The 21,883-nt window shown below is 40.2% G+C and overlaps 1 protein-coding gene across 1 annotated transcript in view; it reads left to right on the top strand.

Moving 5' to 3' along the window:
* PDE4D (phosphodiesterase 4D) overlaps positions 1 to 21,883 on the top strand; it is an 846,931-nt gene that overhangs the window by 68,115 nt on the left and 756,933 nt on the right. The window lies entirely within an intron of this gene.

Below are 21,883 nucleotides of genomic sequence, written 5' to 3'. Positions count from 1 at the left end.
ATCCACAGACTAGTTTGAGGGCTTGTTTTTTGCGCGACCAGTTGTCCTTTGTAATGACATAACTCATTATATCATAAAATGTATGGTGCAATCAAAAAACACTATTTTTGTGGGGAAATTAAAACGAAAAACGCAATTTTGCTAATTTTGGAAGGTTTTGTTTTCACGCCGTACAATTTATGGTAAAAATGACGTGTGTTCTTTATTCCGAGGGTCAATATGATTAAAATGATACCAATTATTACATATTTTTATATTATTGTTGCGCTTAAAAAAAATCACAAACTTTTTAACCAAATTAGTACGTTTATAATCCCTTTATTTTGATGACCTATAACTTTTTTATTTTTCCGTATAAGCAGCGGTATGGGAGCTCATTTTTTGCGCCATGATCTGTACTTTTTTTTTATACCACATTTGCATATAAAAAACTTTTAATACATTTTTTATTATTTTTTTTTAATAAAATGTATTAAAAAAGTAGGAATTTTGGCCTTTTTTTTTTTTTTTCGTTCACGCCGTTCACCGTACGGGATCATTAACATTTTATTTTAATAGTTCGGACATTTACGCACGCAGCAATACCAAATATGTCTATAAAAAAATTTTTCACGCTTTTTTGGGGTAAAATAGGAAAAAACGGACGTTTTTACTTTTTTTATTGGGGGAGGGGATTTTTCCCTTTTTTTTACTTTTACTTTTAAATTTTTTTACATTTTTTTTTACACTTGAATAGTCCCCATAGGGGACTATTCATAGCAATACCATGATTGCTAATACTGATCTGTTCTATGTATAGGACATAGAACAGATCAGTGTTTTCGGTCATCTTCTGCTCTGGTCTGCTCGATCACAGACCAGAGCAGGAGACGCCGGGAGCCGCACGGAGGAAGGAGAGGCGACCTCCGTGCGGCGTTATGAATGATCGGATCCCCGCAGCAGCGCTGCGGGCGATCCGATCATTCATTCAAATCGCGCACTGCCGCAGATGCCGGGATCTGTATTGATCCCGGCACCTGAGGGGTTAATGGCGGAAGCCCACCGGGATCAGCCGCGCATGACACGGGCATCGCTCCGATGCCCGCGGTTATGCTTAGGACGTAAATGTACGTCCTGGTGCGTTAAGTACCACCGCACCAGGACGTACATTTACGTCCTGCGTCCTTAAGGGGTTAAAGGTCAATGATCACCTTTGGTGGATATGAACAAAACAAGCTGCAAAGTAAAGCATGGGGGAGACATTTAGAGAGTAACCTTTTCATATCACAGGAGAGTGATTTTCGGATTTTAATACCACATATGTGCTTCCCCTTTAAATGACAAGCTCCTACCTACTAACAATGCAGCTTTCCGTGAATAGCATGTTCAATTTGGTTAGGTCTGTCAATGCTTCTGTTTCTAGTGCAGATAAACATGTAGACTATAATCTGGATTGCATCTCTGGGAATCTAAGGGGAGGTTTATTTAATTTCAAATCATGTCAAATCAATCAGAAGTATTGAAGTTTGTTGAAGAAATTATTGAGGAGGCACCACATGGATATGGGGGAAAAAGCAAGAAACCCTCCTTCACTTTGTTATTGCCTTTCAGGCCGGCCAGACACTTCAAATATCTTTAATTGGTTTTCTAATCTGTCTTTTTAGAACAAGCTTTTAGGAGATAGCTGATCGGGATGATGAGTCATATTTCCTGAAGCATGTAGACCATATGCTTCCCCTGGCAATGTGGATCTTGCAAGATAGATTTTCTCATAATGATTTGATAGGAAAAAAGGCATTCACTTTTGATGAAGACTTTTTTTTTCTTATTTTAGATCTCATGTTAAGAATAGAGAATTAATTCTTCTAAGGCTAAGGTGCCGAACAATGTTTAGTCACGGTAAAATGGAAGGGTGTCGCTGGCATTGTGCAGCTTTAACATTTTCTTATGGGATAAGTAGTCACAAACTTAAAAATAGCAAAATGTTTAGGCAATTTACCCATTGTGTAAAAAGTTGCAACAACTTGAAACCAAATGATTCAGAGGTTCTTTAGAAAAACTTAAAAATGGCAGCAATTGATAATCCATCTTGAACCATGGAAAAGCTGGATCCACTAGATGACTAGTCACTTTTATTGGGAATATGGACAAAGTTATCTTTATGAGACCACATCTTTTATAAAATGTATTATATATGGCTTCTGCTTGCCTTTTTTCCTGTACTTGTGTTATCTTGAGCTGGGGGACCTTGCAGGCACTGCAGGATTTGGGTCCATAATGGTATAGTGTTTTGCCAATTGTTTTCATGATGACTTTTGTTCCATTGACATCATTGACAAGATCCTCCTGTATAGTTCTGGGCTGATTCCTCACTGTTCCCATGATCATTGAAACTCTACGAGGGGAGATCTTACATGAAGTACAAAAAAGAAAGTTGCAAAAGCACTCTTGGTCAAAAAATAAAGGCTCTTAGCGCACTTTTTGATCAAAATGTGTCCCCATCCACCACGCGGAGGTGGCCTCATATCGGATGGGACCCTAACATGATAACTCACCTCTGCTGTGCATATAGCCTCTGACTGTGTGACATGCTGCATCAGCCATTGACTAAACCACCTCTAGTCTGAGAGGGGTGGGGTGCATGGCTAAAGAAGGTGCCACATCCCCCAACTTACTAAGTAAAAACAAAAGGAAAAATAGCCAGCACAAAAACCTAATACACAGGTTCCCGCTGATGTGGCAAATACAAAAAAGAAAGTTGCAACAGCACTCTTGGTCAAAAAATGGAGGCTCTTAGCGCACTTTTTGATCAAAATGTGTCCCCCATCCACCACGCGGAGGTGGCCTCATATCGGATGGGACCCTAACATGATAACTCACCTCTGCTGTGCATATAGCCTCTGACTGTGTGACATGCTGCATCAGCCATTGACACAGTCAGAGGCTATATGCACAGCAGAGGTGAGTTATCATGTTAGGGTCCCATCCGATATGAGGCCACCTCTGAGGCCACATTTTGATCAAAAAGTGCGCTAAGAGCCTCCATTTTTTGACAAAGAGTGCTGTTGCAACTTTCTTTTTTGTACATTTTGTATTTGCCACAGCAGCGAGATCTTACATGAAGCCCTCGACCGAGGGAGATTGACATTTATTTTGTGTTTCTTCCATTTGCAAATAATTGCACCAACTGTTGAAAACTTTTCACCAAGCTGCTTGGCGATGGCCCTATTGCCCATTCTTGCCTTTTGTAGGTTTACAATCTTTTCCCTGACATCCTTGGACACCTCATTGGTCTCAGCCATGGTGTAGAGTTTGTAATCTGATTGTTTGGTTGCCTCTGTGGACTGGTGTCTTTTATACAGGTAACAAGCTGAGATTAGAAGCACTCCATTTAAGAGAGTTCTGCTAGTCTCAGCTCGTTACCTGTATAAAAGACACTTGGGAACCAGAAATCCAGCTAATTGATCAATTCATAATTTATTTGAAATGCATGTTTCTGGATTTTTTTTTTTTGTTCTGTCTCTTACTATAAACATACCATTAAAAATATAGACAGATCATTTCTTTGTTATCAGGCAAATGTACAAGATTTTTTCCTTCACTGTATCACCAGTGGAATATATATGGGAATTGAAGAATTACATGGCAGCAATTGATAATCCATCTTGAACCATGGAAAAGCTGGATCCACTAGATGACTAGTCACTTTTATTGGGAATATGGACAAAGTTATCTTTATGAGACCACATATTTTATAAAATGTATTATATATGACTTCTGCTTGCCTTTTTTCCTGACAGGCTTGCTTCATCCTACACATGTACTAAACACATTGTAACTGAACAATAGAATAGTGGGCTTGGGGTTATTTTTATAGATCAATGACTGGAGGTGGCAGAGACGGCTGCGGGTAAATATTCTCTATCTGATTAAATCTGAAAATAATTGCAGTGAATGAAGAACATTACGATACCACATTATTGTCTGAGTAATAAAAGAGCGAGAGACAGTCATGGCTCTTGTGTGGAATTTCTCTTGGTTTACCTGAGCTGCAGCTGTGTCACTCAGCTGACACTTCACGCTGTGATAATAACCCTGCAGATTTATCAGTTTAGCTTCAATCAGCGTAAATGCGATTTTCCTCCGTTCTTTAAATTAGGTATTATTCAATGTTTATTTCAACAAATGTCAATTTTACATTTTGTTTCTGCTCTGGACCAAATAACAGCATTAGTAAAAATAGCAGCCTGGTTTTATTGTGGATCTTTTTATTAACGTCTTTTTTTTAAGTAACACATATAAAATCTTCATCTCGCAGCAATAATGAACACTTGGACGGCATGTCAAGCACTGAAAGCAGATAGCTGTGCAAGAAGCACTGCTGGTGGATGAAATATGGGAGGCACGTATAAAATTATGTACAAGAGCCCACTGACAGAGTTGGACTGACCAACTAGACCCACTAAGTCCTTGTAAACAGGTTGTCTGTTGAAAAAAAAAAATAGGTGCACAATACAGCCAAACATTGCACAGACCATTCATTTATATTAATCAGGCCTTTGTAGTGCTTCATTTCCCTTGGGTTTTATTGCAGGGAAGTTGAAGAATTTCAGACAAATTCCCCTGCAGATTACAGCTGATTGGTTGGGGTCCCAGCAGTTAATCATTGGGAACTAGAATATCCTACAATTAGTTTTAGAAGGATTTGCTCAAATCAATCATCGGATTTGATTCTCATTCAATGACAAATTCATGTTAGTACAGGAGCAGGGACTCATGTTAAAAGATAAGAGTCCCTGTTCCTGTACTCTGAGCTTCTGCAGCTCTGGGCAGACACACTTATTCACAGAAATGAATGCAGTGTGCCTAGCCCAGCAAATGTTAGATGATTGGTAAGGCATACAGTTTACTCTATTGTTGTAGAGCACCACAAAAAGAATGTACAGAAGCTGGGCAACAATAGAGATCAGTATATTGATTCAAAAATCTGGTATTGCCCATTTCAGGTAAATCACAAAAGTACAGGAACAGGGACAACTGTCAAAAGGTGGAGTCCATGCTCTTGCACAATGAGTAGTTTTAGCCAGTGAATATAGTGAGTGCAAATTCGGATGGAAACAGCACCAATGCTTATCCTTTAGAGGGAGCACAAATTCCCTGTGTTGGGTGTTCTGCACCAGCCCTGTGAATATTGATGTATGCCTGTTGCTTAGTGTATAGGAGCAAAGACGCCTGCCTTTGACGAATCCAAATTTATTTATTTTTTTTGGGGGGGGGGCAAAGCAAATTTGATTCTAGGAAAGATCACTGGATCGTTCATGTACCCCTTTGCTGCCATCATTCGTTTGCCACATATACATGTTGAGAGATGTGCGGCTCATTAGCAACATTTTCTGACAAGTCAGAATTAGTTAATCAGCTGACTAACGAGCATTTGATAGTTCAAGAGATTGCTGCCCCTTTTGACTAACAATCTTCCCATGTTATGGCACCCTAAGGTATTTGTCTGGCTACAAATGTTGAGTTCACCTGCAGCAGCATCACTGGAGAGAAAGCATTATACAATTCTTTTTGTAATTAATCATCTAACTTATATCTATCTATCTCATATCTATCAATCTATCTTTCTATTTATCTATCTATCTTAAAGTGGGGCAAAAAAGTATTTAGTCAGCCACCAATTGTGCAAGTTCTCCCACTTAAAAAGATGAGCGAGGCCTGTAATTTTCACCATAGGTATATCTCAACTATGAGAGACAAAATGAGAAAAAAAATCCATAAAATCACATTGTCTGATTTTTAAAGAGTTTATTTGCAAATTATGGGGGAAAATAAGTATTTGGTCACCTACAAAAAAGCAAGATTTCTGGCTCTCACAGACCTGAAACTTCTTCTTTAAGTGTCTCCTCAGTCCTCCACTCGTTACCTGTATTAATGGCACCTGTTTGAACTTGTTATCAGTATAAAATACACCTGTCCACAACCTCAAACAATCACACTCCAAACTCCACTATGGCCAAGACCAAAGAGCTGTCGAAGGACACCAGAAACAAAATTGTAGACCTGCATCAGGCTGGGAAGACTGAATCTGCAATAGGCAAGCAGCTTGGTGTGAAGAAATCAACTGTGGGAGTAATTATTAGAAAATGGAAGACATACAAGACGAATAATAATCTCCTTCGATCTGGGGCTCCACGCAAGATCTCACCCCCTGGTGACAAAATGATCACAAGACTGGTGAGCAAAAATCCCAGAACCACACGGGGGGACCTAGTGAATGACCTGCAGAGAGATGGGACCAAACTAACAAAGGCTACCATCAGTAAAACACTATGCTGCCAGGGACTCAAATCATTCAGTGCCAGATGAGTCCCCCTGCTTAAGCTAGTACATGTCTAAGCCCATTACTAGAGAGCACTTGGATGATCCAGAAGAGGATTGGGAGAATGTCATATGGTCAGATAAAACGAAAGTGAACCTTTTTGGTTAAAACTCAACTCGTCGTGTTTGGAGAAGAAAGAATGCTGAGTTGCATCCAAAGAACACAAAACCTACTGTGAAGCATGGGGTGGAAACATCATGCTTTGGGGCTGTTTTCCAGCAAAGGAACAAGGGCGACTGATCCGTGTAAAGGAAAGAATGAAGGGGGTCATGTATCGTGAGATTTTGAGTGAAAACCTCCTTCCATCAGCAAGGGCATTGAAGGTGAAATGTGGCTGGGTCTTTCAGTGTGACAATGATCCCAAACACACCGCCAGGGCAACAAAGGAGTGGCTTTGTAAGAAGCATTTCAAGGTCCTGGAGTGGCCAAATACTTATTTTCCACCATAATTTGCAAATAAATTATTTAACAATCAGACAATGTGATTTTATGGATTTTTTTTTCTCACTCTATCTCTCATAGTAAAAAGCATTTCAAGGTCCTGCAGTGGCCTAGCCAGTCTCCAGATCTCAACCCCATAGAAAACCTTTGGAGGGAGTTGAAAGTCCATGTTTCCCAGTGACATCCCCAAAACATCACTGCTCTAGAGGAGATCTGCATGGAGGAATGGGCCAAAATACCAGCAAAAGTGTGGGCAAACCTTGTGAAGACTTACAGAAAACATTTGACCTCTGCCATTGCCAACAAAGGGTAAATAACAAAGTATTGAGATAAACTTTTCCTATTGATCAAATACTTATTTTCCACCATAATTTGCAAATAAAACAATGTGATTTTATGGATTTTTACAGGCCTCTCTCATCTTTTTGAGTGGGAGAACTTGCACAATTAGTGGCTGACTAAATCCTTTTTTTCCCCACTGTATATCTATCTATCTATCTATCTCATATATATCTATCTTTCTGTCTATTTATCTATCTCATATCTATCTATCTAAAAAACAAACTAAGATAGAAGCAGCACATCCAGAGTATTCAATCAGAAGCGGGTGCAGGCAGGTATAGAATTGTGGTAAATCAATCCAAAGCAATATTTCTTGGATAAATGCAGCACACCAAACAAGTATATCCATGCAACGGTGATTTATTCTAGAAGAAATACAACGTTTCAGTAGCCTCTCGCTACCAATTTTTTTGTCACTTGAAAATTGTAGCGAGAGGCTACTGAACCATTGTATTTCTTCTATACACTATGGAATATATCACCGTTGCATGGATATACTTGTTTGGTGTGCTGCATTTATCCAAGAAACATCCATCTATCTATCTATCTATCTATCTATCTTATATCTATCTATCTTATGTCTATCTATTATCTATCTATCTTTTTATCTATCTTCTATCTATCTATCTCACAGTATATCTATCTATCTATTTCCTATCAATCTATCAATCTATCTATCTATCCCTATATCAATGTTATCATCTTGTCCCTTGTATTCAGATTGTTCCATCTGTATCGTGAATTACCTTTCACCTCTGCATTGGATCTATCTTGCCTAACATTAGCAGGAACACACATGAATGATGAAATTCTGCAGAAACAAATCCTCTTTGTAGGTTTGTCTGTAAGGAATTTTCATATGTCATTTACTCCGGAGGAAACGTATAGCGCACAGTCTGTCGTGCTGACATTGCTACCACAGTAAATTGCTAAATAATGCTGACACTGAAGTAAACATGTTAAAATTGTACATGAAGCTTCATTAGGAAAGATGCTGTCAGTCAGATGGAGGCGGATGGCATCATTTAGTGATCTATAGTTCTATCCATGCATACTGTATTCACGAAAGGAGCAAAAATGCAAAATGATGAGGAAAAGAAAATGTCACGGTTGATGTATGGCTGGATAAACTGTCATATTACTCATATTATTCATCCTTTAGCACAATTAATGCAGAATATAGTGCAAAGAAACGGAAAGTCATATAGACAGATAGTTTATTGTGTTTTCTTTTATAAACAGTTACTCATAATAAAACAATGCTTCCATATATTTGTAGCCCATTGGGATTTTACTCAAGTCATGGTTTTAAACAATTTTTAGACCAGGGTAATCAAGGGTAACGCTCATTTTATCTGCACATGTATTTATAGGGGAAATTTGTTGTAGGTTAGAATATCATGAATGTCACCTTTTGCAAACAAAAATACTTGCTTGTTCACACATGCATTTTGAACTCTCTTGAAAAAAATTTTTTTAATCTTGTCCAATTTTACATTGTCTTCATTCCACATGCTAAAACATCAGCCCGTTTTGACAACATGAAAGGAGTAATCTCATGGAAAAAAAAATGTATGCCCTATCTGCAGACTAGGGGATAAGTTTTAGATTGCGGGGGGTCCAAGTGCTCGGGCCCACCGCAATCTTCAGTACAGGGCCCTGGCTCTCCAATGGATCGGCACTTCACAACCCCCGCCCCCTCCATATATCTCTATGGGAGAGGCAAAGATAGCTGAACGTCTCTTCCATAGAGATATTTGGAGGGGACATGGCGGCCCCCACTTCAGACGGGGGTCATGGTGCGCCCTCCAGGGTAGAGCCGGGGCCCCATACAGGAGATCGCAGGGGGCCTGAACACTCTGACCCCTCATGATCTAAAACTTATCCCCTATCCTGCAGATAGGGGATACGTTTTTCTTTTCATGAAATATCTCCTTTAAACATTCCGGATAACAGATGTCCACTTATTGACAGCTATTCAGACATAACACTACAGATGCTAAAGAAATCCAGCTAAGGTGTGTAGAAAGAAGCAGGGACCTGAAAAAGACTTGTTTTAGGTTAGGTTTGTTTGAAGTCAGATTCAATTCAGTCCTAATAAATTCAGTTCTAATGGAAATTGCCCTAATTGTCCTAAATAAATGACAAAGGTCCCCAACCCAGTCCTCACGGCCCACCCACTGTCACGATTCGGCTTACGGGTTGTGGATCCGCTGTGTCAGCGAGGGATTGGCGTGGACCGTGCTAGTGGACCGGTTCTAAGAGGCTACTGGTTTTCACCAGAGCCCGCCGCAAAGCGGGATGGTCTTGCTGCGGCAGTAGCAACCAGGTCGTATCCACTAGCAACGGCTCAACCTCGCTGACTGCTGAGAAGGCGTGGGACAGAAGGACTAGGCAGAGGCAAGGTCAGACGTAGCAGAAGGTCGGGGGCAGGCGGCAAGGTTCGTAGTCAGGATGGATAGCAGAAGTTCAGGTAACACAGGCTTTGGACACACTAAACGCTTTCACTGGCACAAGGCAACAAGATCCGGCAAGGGAGTGCATGGGAGGAGATCAGATATAGCCAGGGAGCAGGTGGGAGCCAATTAAGCTAATTGGGCCAGGCACCAATCATTGGTGCACTGGCCCTTTAAGTCTCAGAGAGCTGGCGCGCGCGCGCCCTAGAGAGCGGAGCCGCGCGCGCCAGCACATGACAGCAGGGGACCGGGACGGGTAAGTGACCTGGGATGCGATTCGCGAGCGAATCGCATCCCCGACGGCCATGACAGTGCAGCGCTCCCGGTCAGCGGGACTGACCGGGGCGCTGCAGGGAGAAAGACGCCGTGAGCGCTCCGGGGAGGAGCGGGGACCCGGAGCGCTAGGCGTAACACCCACAGTCCAGGATTTGCATTTTTTTGTCTGTTGAATTCCAAAGGGAAAAAAAAAAAAACAGAATGTTTGTAGGCCTTGAGGACTGGGTTGGGACCACTGATGAATGGTACTCTGAGGTCTTCTAGGAGTCTTCCAGAGTTTTATATCTCTTCTGTGCAGGTTTGGGTTCACAGTAGATGTTCTGCTGCTGTGTAGGGCTTGTTGTAGGGTTAGTAGTATTGGCAGCCATTATGAAAAATTCATCTTAAATCTTAAAAGTTTCAGATTCAACAAATGTAATTAGTTTATGCGGATCTGATTTGTTCATCTCTATGAAAGATCTGTTCTCATCACATCACACACAGGTGTCATCTTGTATTTTTGTCCCCCATCCTCTCATGCAGGGTTACGGCCCCAGATCTGGTGCTGATCAATTAGAATGTTATAACTCTTGGTATTTCTCATTAGGTTACACATTCAAACACAGAAAATAGCTTTTTTGACCCCAGTAAACCCCTTCGCAAGTCTTCTGTATTACACTAATGGCTTTGTTTAGCTTTTATATTAGTAATTGTGTTGTTCTTCAATGTGTAGCACTACTTAATAAGCACTTAAAGGTGCTGTTGGTAGAAGTGTGAATCTATCACAGATCTTTACAGTTGTTTTGTTTCATCTTCATTGTGTAGGATACAGATCATTGTCATTTAATTTGTCAGGAAAGTTCTTTGTAGTCATTCTATGACCGGATTTTCAGTTTCCTGGGGAAAGAAAGTAATGCACAGTTTTCTACCAGTAGCAAAAGGAGTGGGGCCAACTAGGCCTCGGCCCCTTTCTTGATGGCCCCCATAGCAGCCACATTGTCTGTCTCTTTGGTATGTGCACCCTTGATTAGGAATAAACTGTGTCCAAAACTGTGGCATTGAAAGTAAAATCTGAAGGTATAACACTTGAGTACACATCCTAAGAGGGTTCTAAAGGTAGAGCTTTATTTTAAATGGTCACTAACCTTTTATCAAATCTTTGCATGAATCAATAGTACAAGCGAATGTAAGAAACTTTGTAATACACAGCACTTTCTTCCTTTAAAAAAAAAATGCCTCTTTTTACACCTATTAGGCTCTTGTCCTCCTTCCCGCTCTCTCGCTAAATTTATCATTTATTCTAAGAAACGTTTAAACTCTGAGAATTTACCTGATATAAAGAAGTTAGCTGGGGGAATAATTATTTTTAGAAATGCCCCCAGGTGCTGCCAAAATAAAGAATAGCCCACAATCACTTGTCCTGATTCCCTGCCGCTGTACTGATGGTTTCATTCCACAGTTCTCTGTGCTCCTTCCTGCTTTCAATTACATCACAAACCACACAGCTGCTCGCTGGCCACAGTAGGGACCAACCTCAGCCAGCGATTGGCCAAGGGGTATGTTGCTGCAGGTCAAGATGACAGAAAATTAAGAAAAATGTGGACAGATGCCATCAGAAAATCAATGGTGTAGTACTGGGACAGGTTTCTATGGGTTGTTTGCCACTTGGACTACTTTTTCTAATCCCCAATTTAGCAATCCCCGACGACAATTCCAGTCCTGTCTCACACTGGACAACCCCTTTCAGTATCAGGTTTTAGCTGTCCATAAAGGTCTATAAACAGAGAAAAGACAGAAGAGGGGTATGATACAAAGGTAGAAGGAGAGTAACTTCAAAGAACCCAAGTTAGTGTTATCGCTCACCCCATTGCTGGATTGACAATTTAAGCTGCTCAGTGCTGCTCTATAATGTCCTCGATGCTGCATCTGAAGGTATACTATATACAGGGGAGCGCTTCTGTGTGTGTGTGTTTGTGAGAGACCTCATAGCAGCTAGTCCAAACCCACTAAGCTCAGGGACTATTTAAATTTAGAACTGGAACCCATAAAGGTGGAAGACTGGTGAAAATGGTTAGAAGTTCTCCAAAGGACAGAAATTATCCTGAAAGGTTGCCACATCCCCACAAACTGCCTGCAAATAAATGCTCTGTGTGTTCTATATACAGAGAGCATTGGTTTATCTTTGCATCGCTCCAAATAAATGTATGAATAAATAACATCTGGATAACATGTACTTGAGAATAATCACCAGGCAGGCAGAATCTTTATTCTTTATAATAATGTGTTTTTTTCCACCCATATATCTTGTGGTAATGCACAAACAATCGGTTTAGGAGTGCACAAACTCAGTGATAATAGCAGTGTCAGCATCCTGGGATCCCGAGCAGGTCTCTTTATCTTGCCATACCTCAAGCGCTTAGATTAAATTGTAGCATCCCCAAGGCTTTTTTTTTCTATTCTTGCTTTCTGCTATCAATGCAAATCACATAGCTGACTTGGGTACTTATGCACATACATTATGTTTATGTTATCCTATATTATCATAACTATATTAGTGTAGAAGGCATGCAGATGGAAATTATATATGTAAATTGTATGGTAAGGAAATTATACTTAGAAATGTTGGTGGAAACACAAATGTGCATCGCCATTCGTCCTCATTTAGCGGTAATGAATCCTATTTAAGACCACAGGAATATATCCCTAATGTGTATGGATAGATAGACCTGGCAATGCAGGAGGGGATACAGCTTTTAATCATAATCCTCAGTTAGGGGGATGTTCACAGGGGCAAAATTGCTCTGTAAAAAACACCTCAAGAATTTGCTGTGGTAATTGTGTTGCCGTTGCTGCTGTGATTTTTCTTGTGGATTTTCAAGCAGTTTTTTACAAGCATTATTTTAGCCAAACTCTTTTTTATTTTATTTTTTACTCTTATCTATTGAAATCAATAGGAGATATTTGTTACTTGTGTGTTTTTTTTTTTTGTTGACGTTATTGTCCGTGTGCAGATTTGTTGCAACCATCTATTATAGTGTTGGATATTGATTTAATTAGGCACGGTGTAATACCACATCATGTCTGTAGGGGCTGCTGAACAAAAAATATGATTTCAACAGTAATAAAGGATCTTGCAGGGGGTTTCAGCCTTCTTGTTGCTATTACATGTAACTCCTTTTTGCAGAAAGGGAAAGAACCCATTCAGGCATATAGGTTCAGGTACAGAGAGGTTCATATCAAGATTACTGGGCATATGTAAAAGAAGACATGTGGTTATTATAAAAAATTATTGATTATTTATACCATTTTACAGTCCAAGGTGCACTGATTCCAATGCTGTTTTTATTTTGTTGCTATGGCACCCTTCTCCTAAGACACATGTATAGGGATTTTACTTTTATTCACTAAATAGTCTGATGGGCAGGAACTTTCCAAAAGAGGCGTAAACCAGACTAATTTCAATAGAAAATCCCTAAAGCTTATGAATGCAAGGTTGGCTAAATAAAGTTATCAGGGCATCTAAGGCTACAAAATTAATAGAAAATTCATTTTCTTATAATGACGTCATGAATGTTGTTCTTGACTTAAATTGGCACTGTCAGATTTTAAAACTGCTTATATGTTGTACAACATATTGGCAAAACATTTCTAGTTATGGTTCATGGTGCACATTGAGACTGCAATTTCATAGATTTTTTTATATATATATATATATATATATATATATATATATATATATATATATAAATTTTTATTTTGTTTTTCATTCATCTATTTATTTTTTCTTAACCAAAATCAAGAGTGGGTATAAAATGCAATTTTCTATTCTCCATTGCAAAATGAAAGTACAGTTCCCAAGAATATACTTTCTTGGTCTAATTTTACGATATTTCACAATCCTTTACATTTCAATGAAACCTTTAACTGCTGGGGTGAAGCATCAAAATAAGAGCTAAATACAACAAAAAAATATATAAAAGAAAAGTTTTATATATAAACTATTTATATTCTTGTACAATTGAAATGCTGAAGGCAGATTCACACGTTGGATTTGACATGGATCTAGGTGAACCCTATGCATGCTAAGAGTTTCCATATTATAAGGAAAAATTCAACACACATTTTTGCTGCTGCCGTGGAACATTGTTTGATTTATTTACTTTTAAATTCTACCTAGGATTATTCTCGTTGGGCAGAATCCTTGTGCAAATATTCACATGTGTAAAAATATTAGGTAGTAGCAGGTTTCCCACATTAGGTAGAAGCAGGTTCCCCACCTTAGGTAGAAGCAGGTTCCCCACATTAGGTAGTATTAGGTTCCCCACATTAGGTAGAAGCAGGTTCCCCACATTAGGTAGTAGCAAGTTCAACACACTAGGTAGCAGCAGGTTCAACACATTAGGTAGTAGCAGGTTCAACACATTAGGTAGTAGCAGGTTCAACACATTAGGTAGTAGCAGGTTCCCCACATTAGGTAGAAGCAGGTTCCCCACATTAGGTAGTAGCAGGTTCAACACATTAGGTAGAAGCAGGTTCCCCACATTAGATAGAAGCAGGCTCCCCACATTAGGTAGAAGCAGGTTCAACATATTAGGTAGTAGCAGGTTCAACACATTAGGTAGTAGCAGGTTCCCCACATTAGGTAGTAGCAGGTTCCCCACATTAGGTAGTAGCAGGTTCCCCACATTAGGTAGTAGTAGGTTCCCCACATTAGGTAGTAGCAGGTTCCCCACATTAGGTAGTAGCAGGTTCCCCACATTAGGTAGCATTGTCGTTCCCCCCCGACTCACGCACACACACATAGACACACTTACCTGTCCTGCGCTGCGCTTCTCCTCTCCGGCAGCGGCCTGACGAGTGACGTCACTGACGTCCTCCTGTGCGGGTCTGCGGAGGGACGTCACATGCGCGACGTCCCTCATCAGACTCGGGCCGGCCAAACGGAGACTGGGAGGAGGAGGGCGGGGTAAGTGAAGCCTTCCGGCATTTAGCGCTGCTTGCCCGAAGCAGGGCTAAATGCCTGAAGTAGTTACCTGCCCGGTGCCCGGAACTACATGTCCCCGGCGTCGGGCAATACAAATTACACATACCTGGTTCGGGCCACAAACTTTTGTTCCGTGGGCCGGGAGTTTGAGACCCCTGATATACAGTCATCTATAGACGGCTTTATTTACAGGATATTGCACAAAGACTTAACCCAGAACTGCTCAGTAGCAGCGTGGATTAACTCTTTCTTGCTGGGCTCCTGTATAGTATACAAGGGTACACTATGCACCCCTGTATACTATACAGCAAACAGAGGTAAGTAGTGATGCTCTGCACCCTGTACACGTATATACTATACATCACTCCTTATCTCCTTACACTCTGTGGACTGGGCGCTCTGCATCCGACCCATAGTGGTACCCTGAAGGCAGTGAAAAAATTGCCAAAGGGTACAAAAATGACCATTTCCACACACCAACAAAAACACAAGAAAAACTGTCAAAGCTGTGACAGTTATGCTAGCGTTTTTGCTGGTAAACAAAAAACCTCAATGTAATCAGAGCCTCAAAGCAATAGAACAAAATCCCTGTGTCCACTTCTCCTGTTCTCCTGTGTACCAATAGAACTGTGTAGAGATTTAGAACTTTGCACAAAATTTATCATGTGGCTTGCACAAGTATTGTAAATTTGGTGCAATTAGACCAAATTTAGACCAACCAAAACGATCTACAAAAAACATCTACCTACACCAACATTGATACATGTCCCCCATGAAATTAAATTATGTAAAATAAACCTTAGAAAGTCCAAGTGCTGTAGATGTATTTTTCATGGTTGCAAATTTTAAAAAAATTGACAGTTATTCCTTGATGCACTTGGAGTTTCCAAAAGAGCAGAGCACCATCTAGTGGCATATGGATATACTGCTGCCTAATGACATTACTGTCGGTGCTCAGAAGCAGCAGAGCTGAATCAGTCATTAAGCTGTGATTAAGATCTGTTCTGAAAACATTCCGTACTATTTACAGGCTGCATATTAGTCAGACAGGTCAACTTACTATTACAGCAACAAGTCTTGAAAATTATTAAAATAACTAAAATAAATACATTCATGCATTGTATGTATATAGGCAGATAAAACGATGTCTGTAAATTATTAGTCCACTGTATTTTTACTTCTTCAACATTAACCGAACAGCATAATATTTGTTGTTATTTAGTATAGAACAGCTTATTTTCATAACAGATCTGCTGTAAAGCGTAAACCATGATATCATGCCAAATAACCAAGTCAGCTCTGCTATATTGGGAACTTTAATAAAACCGGACTTTGAGTGCAAAACCATCATATGCTCATACACAGACATATGTACAGTATACACAGGACACAGAAGGCCATAGAACACAACTAGAGATAAGCAAGCCAAATCCGGCAAACCCGGAGTTGACTTGAAATATTGCCGTTTTTTTGGCGGGCAGAACAAGTAGGGTGGGCAGGGTGCGGTGAGATGACATGGGGAAAGCAGAAGATTACATGAAAACCAAGGTCTATCATGTGATTTGCTGCTTACTGTGTCAATCAAGCACAAATGCCAATAGGACACAGCCAGGGACACAGATAAAAAGGCATTGATGTCACCCACAGCATTCAGAGCGCTCAGAACTTCTGCAGAGAGGAGATCGTGAGAGGGAGAGAGCCAGTCATAAAGACCGGTAGTAGTTAGAAAGATAGAGATACAGTTTAGAAAGCGAGAGAGATTAGAAAGAGAGACCTTGTATGTGTGTGTGAACAGGAGTCAATCCCCATACAAGAAACCCATAGGGGCTCCTATACAGCAGATAAGGGGACAAGCTTCTCACAACCTCTGAAGGACTCATCTTCTGCTACCACAAATCCAAAGCCTTTTTCAAGGCCCATACCTGCAAATAAACTGAATTACATTATGTTCCCCAACCAGCTACACTAGCCAGTGCCGTGATCCATATCTAGCCTGTAGTTCTGGTGTATTTCATATATTTCCACAAACCCCATCAGTATGCATTGTGCAGTCATCTCAGCCAGTCAAAAAAAAAAAAGCGTGTTGATAAGTAATACGGGTCATGTCCTGGGGAGAAAAGTGTGGGAACTCACCCAAGATTTCCACTCAAGGGACTGCAGGACTTATGCTAATAGGAATGGTGTGCCTGCTGTGGAAAAAGTGCAGGAACTCAGTTCCCACGCATTCCTGCAGTACTTGAGCCCTGGTAATACGTATCTACTATCTAGCCTGTTGTGTTGATAATACAGGTTTGTTGCATTTCATACAGTTCCGCAAACACAGTCAGTACGCATTGTGCAGTAATCTCAGCCAATGTATTGAAGTAATACATATGTATATAACGCACTGACGAAAGAGTGAAGTATAATTTGTTTCACTTTTTACTGTACACCACAGTGAATAAATTATTAAATAGTAAAAAAAGATAATTGTACAAAAATGTATTACAAAAAATCCCTTCATGTAATTAGGTGTGTAAAAAAGATCGTTGTTCCGGCCGCCATCGGCTGTAAATATAGTTCACATATAGCACCTCCTCCACATAGTCAATCATCTGAGTCACATTTGTATGCATATGAAAAATAAACCTGTGTTCACAGCAGTCTATTCCAGCAATAATGTCATTCGTGTTGGTGCTGGTCCATGTTCACATTAGTTTTGAACATACAACGTTGGTCACACAGCGGGGTACTTATTATAAATTTCCTGTAGAATCTAGATTTAAACAGTCCTGTCTAACAGTCCAATTCCCCTCGCTGTTATTATATCAAAGAGTTCCACATGTAACAGGACTCAAGGTTCACTATACTTCAATGAACATCACTGGGTGAAAAGAAAAAAGGAAAAACCTGCAATCCTGAGCTTGCTTCACATGTTCCTCCGGATGGATGGCAGTCCTCTCGGTAGGTGAAATTCTGTGAGTCAGGATATCGTACCGTGCAGGCGTGTGTGCTCAGGTTGGGTTGAGGTGCTTGATTCGTTTTAGATGGAAACAAGATAGTATTATTGATATTAGAAAGACTGCAATATCGTCTGGGTTTGCGGATTCAACGCGTTTCTTGCTGTCGAAGTCATCAGGAATCTTTTTTGGTACAGCATGGTAATAGCTCAGTCTGTCATTTCAGCTTGAGTAATTCGCCTGCATACAGCTGTGATGGCGGCCGTATCAGAGCTGTATGCAGGCGAATTACTCAAGCTGAAATGACAGACTGAGCTATTACCATGCTGTACCAAAAAAGATTCCTGATGACTTCGACAGCAAGAAACGCGTTGAATCCGCAAACCCAGAAGATAATGCAGTCTTTCTTATCGCAATAATACTATCTTGTTTCCATTTAAAACAAATCAAGCACCTCAACCCAACCTGAGCACACACGCCTGGTGAAGGATCCTGCACGGTACGATATCCTGACTCACAGAATTTCACCTACTGAGAGGACTGCCATCCATCCGGAGGAACATGTGAAGCAAGCTCAGGATTGCACGTTTTTCCTTTTTTCTTTTCACCCAGTGATGTTCATTGAAGTATAGTGAACCTTGAGTCCTGTTCACATGTGGAACTCATTGATATAATAACAGCGAGGGGAATTGGACTGTTAGACGGGACTGTTTAAATCTAGATTCTACAGGATATTTATAATAAGTACCCCGCTGTGTGACCAACGTTGTATGTTCAAAACTAATGTGAACATGGACCAGCACCAACACGAATGACATTATTGCTGGAATAGACTGGTGTGAACACAGGTTTATTTTTCATATGCATACAAATGTGACTCAGATGATTGACTATGTGGATGAGGTGCTATACGTGAACTATATTTACAGCCGATGGCGGCCGGAACAACGATCTTTTTTACACACCTTCTAATTACATGAAGGGATTTTTTGTAATACATTTTTGTACACTTATCTTTTTCACTATTTAATAACTTATTCACTGTGGTGTACAATGAAAAGTGAAACGAATTATACTTCACTCTTTCGTCAGTGCGTTATAACTAATCGAGTGAGGAAACTTGGAGAATTGTGTTATACACAGATCAGTGCGAAAAGTAATACATATGTAGCCTGTAGTGTAATACAGGCCTGTTGAATTTCATATAGTTCCGCAAACACTGTCGGTAATCATTGCGCAGTAATCTCTGGCACACAAAAGCATATTTCTGTGACACGTATCTGTTAACACAGTTTTGTTGAATTTCATATTCTTCTGCAAACAAACTTTATATCTTTCTAGTTGTGTACACGCAAACACGCATTATAGTAAAATGCCTGTGCATTTCAAACACATTAGGCTTTCAAAGCAACAGTATTATTTAAAAAAAATATTTAAACTTGCCTTTTACGTTCCTTGTAAGATAAACACAGTTCAAAGCATTGAAACTTAAAGTTGACAAGTAGGTTAGTAAGAAATCAACAAAAAAAGATAAAATGATTCATAAAATATGTCTGGTAAAGGAATTGTCCGTCCTAGAGGGTCTGTTTCTTCATCTCTGTCTTTGCTTCCCCTCCCCCCACCCCACCCCACTGCTATGCAGTAGGATAGCACTATTCACGAGGAGGAGTTGGGTCACGGTCAGCCTTTGGAGGGTGTTGCTGAGGTGGGGGAAGGGGCTGCAGTGGCCAAGCATAGTACTAGTGGGACTGGTGGTAGTCATGTGAGGATTCTGGAAGGCATCATGGTGGATGGGGTACGGGGAACAACGAGGCCACGATGACACATCAGAAGTGCAAACTGAGAGTTGTGGGGATGATGAAGAGGAGTTTAAAGAGGAGGATGTCAGTGAGCCTTCTGGTCTTAGCAGCCCAGAAGCAAGTGACAGTGATACTAGTGATGAATCTGAAGGCTTGAAAAAAAAAAACATTCTAGCACAGGTGCACAGTTGGGTGTTGATGTACCTAGATAGTTACGGTATCCTGCCGTGTGAAAATTCTTTACTATGTTACCAGATGAAGGAAAGCAGGCACAGTGCCATCCATTTCTGTTGTGTCAGTTGAATTTACCAGCCAGGCCTGGGCCACCTGGCTGGGACAGAATTAAAATTTATCAAATTTTCTCTTGCAAACACTTTGCAGCCAGCCAGGGCTGCTGGTCAAATTCAACTTGCTTGCATTTGCTTTTGCAACCACCCTGTGGCCAGCCAGGGCTGCTAGCCAGAATGAGAACCTAGTCACCATTATTTTGCTGAGACAGCCATACCCTGGATGGTACAGTTGATATTTGGCATAGTACCTATAGCCAGGGGCAATACTTGGCTGAAAATAGTTTTGCTCCATTGCTGCTACTTCCAGCCAGGCCTGGGCCGCCTGGCTGAGGCAAAATTACACAAATTTATAGCGGTTGCTTTTGCAACCACCCTGTGGTCAGCCAGGGCTGCTGGCCAAATTGAAACTGACATTTTGGCAAACCTGCTACTTTCAGCCAGACATCATGAACTTCTGCCTCACCAGGTTTGTCCATTGGCCAGAACTTTCCCAGTTTGCCACGAGTGTTTGCCCAGTCTGCCTTGTCCACCCTCTAGTGTGGCTTCGGGGAGAGTGTTCAGCGCAGCAGGCATCATGGTCACCCCAAAGGGAACAAGATTGCCTTCCAGCAACTGACTTTTGCTAAAATGAATCATGCAGGGGTGTGCGAGGAATTTAAACCTCTTGTTCCAGCTGCGACTAATTAGGCAATACAACCACCACTCTGCTGGATGATAGTTGCATCAGTCTGCCATCTCATGCTGTAAGCTAGTGACATCTGTCTTCCATCTCATGCTGTACACTATTAACATCAGTCAGGCACCATCTGCTGTACACGGGATACTACTAGGAACACCAATCCACCATCATCCTACTTCCAGACAGGCCTACACGTACACAACCCAAAAAAAAAATTTTCTTAGCTTTTCATACAAGAGCTATTTCTTCTTCAGTCTTCACTATTTTAGAGCGCCAGTTCTGTTACTACTTCCAAAAAAGGGACAATTTTTGGCATTCTGGGATAAAGCCATAGCATCTTCCCATTACTCTGTGTGCATATTAACCCCCCTTGGGGATGGAGCCCATTATGACCCTAAGGACGGGAGATTTTTTTCTAATCTGACCTCTATCACTTTAAGCATTAAAGGGGTATTCCAGGCAAAACCTTTTTTATTTATATATATATATATATATATATATATATATATATATATATATATATATATATATATCTCAACTGGCTCCGGAAAGTTAAACAGATTTGTAAATTACTTCTATTAAAAAATCTTAATCCTTCCAATAGTTATTAGCTTCTGAAGTTTTCTGTCTAACTGCTCAATGATGATGTCACGACCCGGGAGCTGTGCATGATGGGAGAATATCCCCATAGGAACTGCACAGCTCCCGGGACGTGAGTCATCAGAGAGCAGTTAGACAGAAAACAACAGCTCAACTTCAGAAGCTAATAACTATTGGAAGGATTAAGATTTTTTTAATAGAAATAATTTACAACTTTGTTTAACTTTCCAGAGCCAGTTGATATATAAAAAAAAGGTTTTGGCCTGGAATACTCCTTTAATAACTCTGGGATGCTTTTACTTATAAATTTTATTTCAAAACTGTTTTTTCGTGACATATTCTACTTTATGTTAGTGGCAAATTTTCATCAATCCTGCATAATTTTTTGGTGAAAAATGCAAAAATATTATGAAAAAAATTGAAAATGTAGCATTTTTCTAATTTGAAGCTCTCTGCTTGTAAGGAAAATAGACATTGCAAATAAATTATATATTGATTCAGATATACAATATGTCTACTTTATGTTTGCATCATAAAGTTGACATGTTTTTACTTTTGGAAGACATCAGAGGGATTCAAATTTCAGCAGTAATTTTCAAATTTTCAAAAACTGCACCCCTCAAAGTATTCAAAATTACATACAGAAAGTTTGTTAACCCTTTAGGAATAGCAGCAAAGTGAAGGAGAAAATTCAAAATCTTCATTTTTTACACTCTCATGTTCTTGTAAACACAGTT

This window comes from Hyla sarda, chromosome 1, assembly GCF_029499605.1.
Source record: "Hyla sarda isolate aHylSar1 chromosome 1, aHylSar1.hap1, whole genome shotgun sequence".
Taxonomy (NCBI): Eukaryota; Metazoa; Chordata; class Amphibia; order Anura; family Hylidae; genus Hyla; species Hyla sarda.
This window is presented reverse-complemented; position numbering and strand designations above follow the sequence as displayed.